Here is a 9246-nt window from a genome sequence, read left to right as displayed (position 1 = left end):
TCCTCAAAAAGATTAAGTTCCTTAAAAAAGAATTGCGGTTTTATTTCAGCATAATCTCGTTAAAACACTAATGTGAGTGACCAGATAGCCACTCATTGCGCAACTATTGAAAGCCTGAGCATAATTTTTCATTTTATAAACCCTTCCTGTAAAGAGATAAGGCTTTCGATTTAAATAAATTAATATATAACCTTTTTTCTCGATTTCCATGTGTACTTATTATAATTATTAATACATTTTGTTAACCGTTAAAAACAGATTCCCTAACATTTACTTCTTTCAGAAGAGATTACGAAATTATTCGTATAAGAGTTATGCTACAGTTAAATTTCCACGCATAGCCATGATTGAAAAATAATAAAAAATCAAATATAATCCAAATATTTACAAAATATATTTTTAATAAAAAAGTAGTATAATTGTAAATTAACGAATAAATAAATATAGATGATAGAGATAAAAAATAAGTTTAAATGACATGACATCAAAATAATGAAAACTTTTGACATTTAAAAAATTGAAAATTTTCCTAAACTTTTTTTACAAAATGTTGATAAAAAATCACTATAATTAATAAAAATTTGCATTGTATGTAAATTAAACTAAATAACTACAATTAGGAGAACTTAACATTAACATCATTAAGTTGCAATCGAAATAATGAAAAAACTGGTATAAGTTGAGTATCATAACTAAGAAAAATTAAAATGCGCATAAATGTAAACCAAGGAAAAATTAAAACCTTTGAGAACTTATATTTAAGAATCATTACGCAATATTTATAAGAAATTAATATTAATTAATAACTGAACATTAATAACATAACATAAATTTAATTAAATAACTGCAAACTAAAATTATTAACTAACATTAAGTTATAATTCATGGAAATGTATGATTTTTAAAACACCATTTATATTAAGTGATAAATATAGAATTATTTTATTTCATTTTTGATAAATTTTCTGAAATTTAAGGCCTAATTTAAACTTAAATCAAGAATAAATTTTTGAAATTTTAAGATAATAACTTTAAAAAAAGCACGTGATTTCCTCTACTAATCAGCTTGTTATAAATAATTTGCAAATACGAGGCGATAAAGGATAATCCTCTAGCACCCCTCTCCAAGCTTCATCTTAGTTCTTCACCCCTCCAATTTTGACAGATTGATTAAGGATTACGCCCACTGAAGAGGGGGAGAATTCGTGTGACGAAGGAGCAGGAATGTATGAGCAAGTATGAGAGTATGAGCAAGTTTTTGATGAATGGAGGGAATAATAGAAAAAGTAAAGGATAATTGTGAGGAAAATGTACACTACCTACCTCATCGTGCAGTTATAAAACCAAATATTTGATGCTTCAGCCAAAGGTTTTCCAAGTTTAAATGATTGCTTAGAGTAGAGTGAAAATCTTATTGAATTGATACCAAGCATTTTGATGCGGTTTAGGACTGAGAGAATTGGTGTCGTTTCAGACATACGTAAAGCGTTCTTACAAATCGGACTTACTGATAGGAATTACTTAAGATTTTGATGGCTTAGGTATACAGGCTTGAAGGTTTACAGGCATTGCAGTGTAGTATTTGGAGCCATAGGGTACTTGAAAGTACTTGATTTTTTTGGAGTTAAAATACTACTGATTTTTCTTACAAAAAATTTCTAAAAAAATAGTAAATAAATTCAAAAAAAATTATAGAAACTCTGATTGATGCAATTTTTACTGCTTGAAGTGAAAAGGGGTTAAAGAAGATTCAAAACTTTTCTCTCCTAGATTTTTCACACTAGATTATTGTTCAATTCTCTGATGTTTTGAAAGCTGAAATTTCTGGCAAATTTTAGGTTTTGTAGTCATAGTTTTCGAATGATCTATAGAGTTTAATTGATTTAGATATATGTTCAATGTGTCCTATTTGTTCTTTTAATTTATGTGCGAAGGGTAAGTAATTTTTTATCATTTATAATCGAATTTTTACATTTAGTTTTTATTGCTAATAAATAAAATTTAGTTCTACTGGTTTCATTGATTATGAATAAACATTGTGATTCACATTAAACTGATTCTTGATTTACGGATCAGAATTCATATAAAATGTTCTACGAATTGCGGTTTAACTGAAAGTGATTACTAAATCACATATTGAATATTACTTTGAAGTGATTTTCAAATTACTCATCAGAATTCATATTAAGGTATTTTATAAATCACGCATCCATGATTGACATTAAGTGATTTATCATTCACATATCATGATTTCAATTAAAGTTATTTTTGAAATATATAATGTGATGCGTATTTAACTAATTTCAGAATCATGCATTGCGATTCACAAAAGAGAGATTTAAGAATTACCACCCACAATTCTCATCAAAATGATTTAAGAATCACACATTGCTGTTCTATATTAAGCACCTTTCGAATCACAAATTGCAATTTGCATCATAATGATCACTATTCACATGAAAACTATTAGCTAATCGTGCAACAGAATTCACATTAAAGTGATTTATGTATCTCACATTGTGATTTATGTCTTGTTAGTTCGTGCTTTTTGTATCATTTGCTATTCGTATTATTTCGATTTAAAAACCATACGCCGCAATTCAATTTATAAATCACACATTGTGATGTGTGATTTACGCAATCATCGAGACTTACTTCACCTTTCTTATAATTTTGATTTAGATTTAGTATATCTAAAACTAAACTAAACTCAGTGGCGCGACAGCCCATTGAGGGTCAAGGCCTACTGTGCACATCTCAGTTTTCTGGGGTACAGGAAGCACGTACAGGAACAGACGTTCCAGTTCGTTGTTCAGCCGAGCGTGAAACCCCCAGTGTTTAGTTCCCAAGCATGCTTGGCACTCATTTATCAACCCACTGAAGGTATGAAAGACTAAGTCTACCTTGCCCGGCCAGAGGATCGAACCCAGGACCTGTGGCACAGAAGCGTGAAGTGCTACCAGTCAGCCATCGGGCATCATATAATATATCTAGATACGTATAAATGCGATTTAAAAATTACACTTTGTGAAAATTATGATCCCGCTTCACATTTTATGGATATATTTCAAAGAAAATAAAGCTTGGTAAGTCTTATTTAGCTACCTGTAAAATATTGTTCTACAATTGATTTTATTATGTTCAAAATACATTACTGATATTCTGATGTAAAAAAAATAGAAAATTTGATATTAACAACAGATATGTTATGTTAAATGGAGAAACAGGTATGTTAAATGGATATATTTTGATAATTTATCTAATTATATACATTTCTTGTAACCTAAAGTTTGATCTAACATGTTAAAAATAGTATTTATATATCAATAACCGTGCAATTACACAAACTTTATCAATTATTTACTATGGTTGTTTAATGTAATATGCATTATACATTCATTCAGTTTCATTAATTCTAATTCACTTCATTAAATTTTTCATGAAAAGTTTCACCAATGCTAGTTTTAAATGCTGGCTAGTACCCTATGGCAATTGACTTTTTTTCTTCTTTTTTGTCAATTAGAATTTTTCAAAGAGATTTGAAACAATGTAACTATCAACCATTTGTATTATTAGCTGATAAATTTGATTAAAAAAAATTTTTTTTGTCAAAAAAGCATTGTGATTTAAAAATATACAATTTCTGCTTCAACGTAATTGTAAAATCTGGTTGACATGTAGTACTTTAGCATATAACAATAATACCGAATAGGACCTTGAAAAATTTGATTTTAGGTCCTTGAAAGTCATTGAAAAGTCCTTGAATTTTTTTTAAAAAATTGAGTGGGACGATAATTATTATTTATTTAGTGTTATTTTATTAATTAACTAGCTGAATACCCACTCTTCATATGAAGGGAATCAGCATCAATTAATCAATGCTGAACAATACTACAAAATTTTAAGAGAAATATCAACACAAATTTCGAAACTTAATATACAACTTCTCAAGTAGGAAAGCATGGATGTGCCAACTGAAAAAACAAGCTCTTGCAAACATCAAAAACGTGTTTAGTTCTTATAAACTCAAAAGTTAGTTCTAAAAAGTTAGATTCAAAAGTCAAATCTTAAATGTGCTAATTGATGCAGACGATATTTTAATGGTATAATTAATTGTGAAAGAAGACACAAAACATACTTTCTCTGAATAAACATATCTTATTTCCGGGAATTTGAAATTCTGACTCTCAAAATGTGGATGTTAGCTAGCCTCCATCTGGAAAATAGGTTAGCAATAGTTTAGGCAAGAGGGCAGTCCAAAGTTTGGATCTTAATATGTTAATCTCACTTTTTGAACATTTCACTAATGCAGGGGAGAAATTTTTAAGTGAATCAAAAAGTTTTTGTACACAATTATAAAATTCATTCATCTAAAGATAATTTCATTAAACTTTTTTTTTAATAATTATTAATTATTTTTTCTAAAAATACTCGGAACATTTTTGAATTGTAATGCATACACATTTTGACGCCATTTTAAAGTATGTCATTTTCAAATATAAAATTTGAACGAAGTAGATGAAATTATTTTCGCGTTAATAAATTATAAACTTGATTTCTCGAGAACCGATTTCATTTAAATTTTGTGTTTGACATACTTAACAATAAAATACTTTACAATTCCTTCACTCGATAAAATAAATTATAATAATTAGTATCATACATTGAATTTTATTCGATACATGCATTTTATAATTATGTGCCGAAACGGTTTGATTCGAATAGCAATTTCCAGAGATAAAGCGAAATACGTAAATAGTGAAATTACCTTGAAGGTTTCAAAACTTTTAATCGCTCTCTTGTATAAATTATTGGGGACCCTATTTTCCAAAATGCGGCTAACCCTTTCCCACACTTTGAGGGTCAAAAAACCAAATTTGTCGAAATTTTTTAAAAAAAAAATATGTTTATTCTGAGAGAGTATTTTTTTGTGACTGATTTCACAACTTAAAAAATCGTCAGCATTATTCATTAACATATAAAATTCTCAAACTCTTAAGATTGAGTATGTGAAAATTCGTTCGTTTGATTAGATCAAAAGTTATTTTGAGCGTTCGCATTTTATTTTGAGCACAGTATATATCAAACTAAGGCTCCTTGAACATGAAATAAACAAAACATCTAGTCGCACTTTGAAATCTCTAAAATAATCATGCAATTGCTTTTTGAAAAAAATTTATCAATCAATCAAACTCTCTTTTATTATTTTCCCTCCCAACCAAGGACCGATCAAGACAAAGTCAGGCCCACCCAATTTTTCGGGCCCCTTACAAATTATTTCTAAATTAAATTACTGAAGAGTGGTCCTATCAATAAAAAAGAATGTATTGAACAGAATGATTCAAGAGAAACATTCTAAGAAATTTCAAGGCAGGCAATCGAAGATTATTTTTCTAAGATAAGGTTTACTCATCTATAAATTAAAGCAAAATATAAAACTACAAAACAATTGAAATTAGTGATTTTTGCTAAAAGTCACTGATTAACTGAATTATTTTTTATTGTAAGCTGTAATTATTTTTATTTAGCACTTATACCAACACAAAGCAAGCCCATCTTTCATTAGATTTAACGATAAGTTCAGCATGTCAAATAAAATATTAAGGTTATTAATTATATTTTTTATTAAAGAAAAAATAGTGCGTGGAGTCCCTCCGCGCGGAAGAAGTTAAACTTCGTAACCTGCGACGTTAATTGTAGAAGAATCAGCAGTCGTAGAAGGATCACTAGTTCTATTCAACGACTCTTTTTCCAGCTCCGCTCGCTTCCGTGCTCTGTAATCACGGTAATATTGTGCATCTTGAACCAGTGGAAGTGTTTGTGGTGGCCTGGTCGTCTCGCCCTGGAAAATGTATTTGTATTAATAATGTATGTGAATGCGTCATAATGTAATTTCAGAAGAGAACCTAATTGACAGGAGACGTACCTTGACATAACCTTAAATCTGTCGCATTGTCCGTGGGATTGTTTTTACTCATTTTTTACAATTGTTATCCACTAAATTTGAAAATAAAAAATACTACCCTATTAAATTATATGTGTATCAAAACAAACTAAAAAAATATTTATAAAAAAACAATACTTTTATGACTTTTATTATTTTTATGCTAGTGAGAACTAAAACAATATGGAAATGAATGAGGGAAAACTGGATCCTACCACGTGATTTTCCGGCCAATAAAAATGTAGCGTTAAACGTTTAACGCAACCTTGTTGGAAGTCGCATAAGAAGTATAACTTCAAAAAACATTATCCAAAAGAGCCAAAATTATATCTACTTTTATAAAATTGAAAACACAATTTAAAAAATTCATATTCAATGAAAACATTACATTCAAAATAATTGATATATTTAATATGCTTTTAATATATCAATATATAATATATTTTTTTTCGTGTCCGCGGGACTGAAATAAATATTACACGATAGCAATTTAATTTAAACCATGAACGCCTGTTTGAATTTACAATCGAATTAAAATGTGCAAAAAAAAAAAAAAATGTTTTTTCATTAATGCTTTGTAGTGCCCCCTTAGGTGACGTGCTTAGTTTGCTTAATCCGCACCCCCCCCCCTACATGTGCTTTCAGATAACGTCTCCTAACCCTCACGTGATTAAACTAAGCTATCGTGTTATATTAAAAAAACTGGTTTGTTTATTAATTCCATATAATTGTTTATATTTCAATATTTAGTCAATGAGAAAAATTCCCTTTTTTTTTTCAAACTTCCTAATAGAAGAAATTATTTGGAAATTTTCGAACGATTTTTAGGATTGCCGCTTGCAACCAAATTCCGAATTTCAGGACCCTAGCACAAATGTCATGGAGTTACGTAGAAAACGTCTTGCACGTAGAAAAAATATCTTGGAGAGGCGCGATTTGCGGAAATAGTAATAATCAAGATATCTAATTTTGTTAATCTTTCAAAATGGTATAGTGAAAATAAAACTTGTTCGGTTTTCCCGATGGATTGTTGGGTTTTATTTTCTTAATCCTAGCAAACGAAAAGAAGAAAAAAAACGACACAAATTACAAGTAAAGGGTACTAAAACGCAAAAATTTGACCCATTTTCGGCTATTTTTGAGTCGGAAATATTAAACGCCCGAGGATATCCAAAAATAATTGATATTTATTTATTACTCTAAAAATTCTCCTTAATACACACAGCTCTATTACGAAACATAAAAACTATGTCACAAAAAACATCATGGGTTTTATGCAGTATAATATTATTTTACAAAATATTTCATATAAACTGCTGTTTGTAGAAAATGCAACACCATGAAGGAATCATCAGAATCAAATGAAATTCGCAGCAAATGTCAATTATAGGATATTATGCAAATTAATAAAGTTTCAGAGCCATCGCGCGTGCGTGGCGCGCGCAGCGCCCTCTGAATTGATGCTGAAAGCGTATAAATAAAGTGCTGTAGCGGGACGTTGAAAATAGTCTATGATTATTTGTTAGTGGCAAACGCTTAGTGAGACCTGAGTATGCCTCCACGACGGAAGAATAAGAAATTCAAGCAACTTACGGAGTTTGAACGAGGGAGGATAATCGGCCTTCGAGAAGGAGGATTTTCCTATCGCGCAATAGCAGCTCGTATGCAGCGGAACAGTTCCACAGTGATGCGAGTTTGGAAGCAGTGGACCGACGAGCACCGAACAACTCGAAAAACAGGCACTGGACGACAGAAGGTGACGTCAGAGCGCGATGATCGACACCTGCTCCGCATGGCGGTGAATGATCGCACAGCTTCCTCCAGGCAGCTGGCAGCACATTGGTCTACTGCTACAGGTGTACAATTGTCGGCTTCGTCAATTCGTCGTCGTCTGCTGCGCCGTGGATTGCGTGCAAGGGCGCCATTATACAGGATTCCCCTCACGGCGGATCATCGACGGCTGCGTCGGCAGTGGGCTCTTGAGCACAGAGACTGGCGAGCTGATTGGCACCAAGTTGTCTTTTCAGATGAATCACGCTTCAATTTGTGGACCCATGATGGCTGTGTTCGTGTTAGATGTTATGCCGGTCAACGCTGCCTTCCTGAGTGTATTATTGAACGACATAGTGGTCGAACACCCGGAGTTATGGTCTGGGGTGCGATTTCGTATCATGGACGATCCAATTTGATACGAATTGAGGGTAATCTCAATAGCAACAGATACGTCCGTGAAGTGCTACAGCCCGAAGTCGTTCCTTTCCTTCAAGGCATCCCTGGAGCTATCTTTCAGCAGGATAATGCACGCCCACATGTTGCGCGGACTGTTAGAGACTTCTGTTCAGCACAACGCATGCAACTTCTTCCTTGGCCTGCTTATTCGCCGGATATGTCGCCTATTGAGCACGTGTGGGATATGGTTGGTCGGCGTCTCACTCGTGATCCGCGTCCTGCAGTTTCCAAAGACGAACTTTGGTTGCGCATACAAGCGATATGGAATTCTCTTCCTCAAGCAGATATTCAACATCTGTTTGACTCCATGCCACGTCGTATAGCAGCACTTATTGCAGCGCGTGGTGGCTGCAGCAAATACTGATTTCGGACGCTTAATTTGTTTCTTTTGTTTTGAAAATTTCATCATTTATTTGTATCAGTACAAGTCATTTCTGCATTAAATTTCATTTGATTCTGATGATTCTTTCATGGTGTTGCATTTTCTACAAACAGCAGTTTATAATTGATAGATTTGAATTGTGCTCACAAGTGATCATTCGATAGCTCATTACAGTTTATACAAATGTTAATGAAATATTTTTGAGAAAATTAAAATAGTAAAATCGCATTTCAAGAATCGTTTTTTTTTTCTCCCGATGACGCAAATCTCTCATTCTACTGCATTAGCCTGAGATGTTCTCTTTATTCGAAATCTGTAAGGAAAATAAAAAGATAACTTTTATTAAAAGAATTATATTCTCTCGAACTTTCATCTCATTTCATATAGAAGGGTTAAATATCTCCTTTATCGTCTGCTTAAAATAATTTACATATTTAGAGTTAAGCACTCGAACTGTTATAATGTCATGTTAGTTAAAAAAAAAAAAAGAAAAAAAATCTGGTTATTAGATCAAAAGTTATTCTGCGTGTTTACCTTTTCATTTTGCTCATTGATAATAATTTTTTTTTTCATTCTTAAACAGATTTAAAAAAAAAAAATAAGTAAAAAGAGTTTTTATGAAAACTGACATTTCGTTAATCAATTGAGAGTGTAAAATAAGGGTGGTGGCGTTGGATTCGTTCCAATGATG

This window comes from Parasteatoda tepidariorum, chromosome 1 (assembly GCF_982258835.1).
Source record: "Parasteatoda tepidariorum strain Cologne lab strain chromosome 1, Ptep-v5.0, whole genome shotgun sequence".
NCBI lineage: Eukaryota > Metazoa > Arthropoda > Arachnida > Araneae > Theridiidae > Parasteatoda > Parasteatoda tepidariorum.
The sequence above is the reverse complement of the archived record's forward strand: the minus strand, read 5'-3'. Positions refer to the sequence as shown.